The sequence below is a fragment of the Cebus imitator genome, unplaced genomic scaffold (assembly GCF_001604975.1).
Source record: "Cebus imitator isolate Cc_AM_T3 unplaced genomic scaffold, Cebus_imitator-1.0 Scaffold257, whole genome shotgun sequence".
Taxonomy (NCBI): Eukaryota; Metazoa; Chordata; class Mammalia; order Primates; family Cebidae; genus Cebus; species Cebus imitator.
Genome location: NW_016107572.1, coordinates 822,187 through 823,283, shown reverse-complemented (window position 1 = coordinate 823,283; position 1,097 = coordinate 822,187).

Genomic DNA, 1,097 nt, shown 5'->3' with positions numbered 1-1,097 from the left:
TTTTAAGACAGAGCCTTGCTCTGTCATCCAGGCTGAAGTGCTGTGGCATGATCTCAGCTCACTGCAACCTCCACCTCCTGGGCTCAAGTGATCCTCTCACTTCAGCATCCTGAGTAGCTGGGACTGCAGGTGCACACCACCATGCCTTGCTAAGTTTTATCTTTCATGTAGAGACTGGGTTTCACTACGTTAGCCAGGCTGGTCTTGAATTCCTGAGCCCAAGTGATCTGCCTGTAACAGTGTCATAAAATGCTGGGATTATAGGGGTGAGCCATTGCGCCCAGCGGCATTCATTCATTCAACAAGTATTTGTTGAGTACTATATTATTCTAAGAGCTGGGGATCTGGCAGCAAACAAAATAGCTCTATGTGCCAGTATACACGGAGCTTTTACTCTAGTGGTGATAAACAGACAGTAGATAAAGTATGTAGATACGGATGTGTGCATACGCACACATGTGTGGACAGGTGATGGTGATAACTGTGGAGTAAAATAAAGCAGGCAATGGGAGATAGCTGTTTCTTTTCTCTGTTTCTCTTTCTCCTGTGTGCTCGTATGTACGTGCTGGAGCTGTTGGTATTTTATACAAAGTAGACAAGACACCAACAATAGGTGACATTTCAAAAAAGGGCTGAAAGAAATGAGAAAGAGGCATGGTGAAAGAGCTCTCTGGGCAGAGAGAATAGCAAGTGGATGCGTCTGGAGGCAGGGGTGTGAGAGGTGTGTCTGAGGAACAGCAAGGGAGGCCCAGTGGGGCAGCAGTGGGGTCCTCAGTGGGGTCCGTAGTGGGGCAGCAGTGGGGTCCGCAGTGGGGAGAGCGGAAGGCAGTAAGGTCAGAGAGGCAGCAGAGGTCAGTGCAAGAATCCTCGCAGGCCATGCTAAGGACTCTTGGCTTTAAGTGTGGTGGGGAGCCCCTGGAAGGAGCCATGTGTGCAGAATAAATTCTAGAAGGGGGAGCCTGGAAGCAGGGGGCTCAGCTGGGAGACTGCCGGAATAACCTAGGTGAGCGATGAGAGTTGCTTTGACTGGGTTGGTGGCAACGGAGGTGAGAAACCTTTGTTATGTTTCAGAAAGGAGCCAGCAGGATGTCCTGACA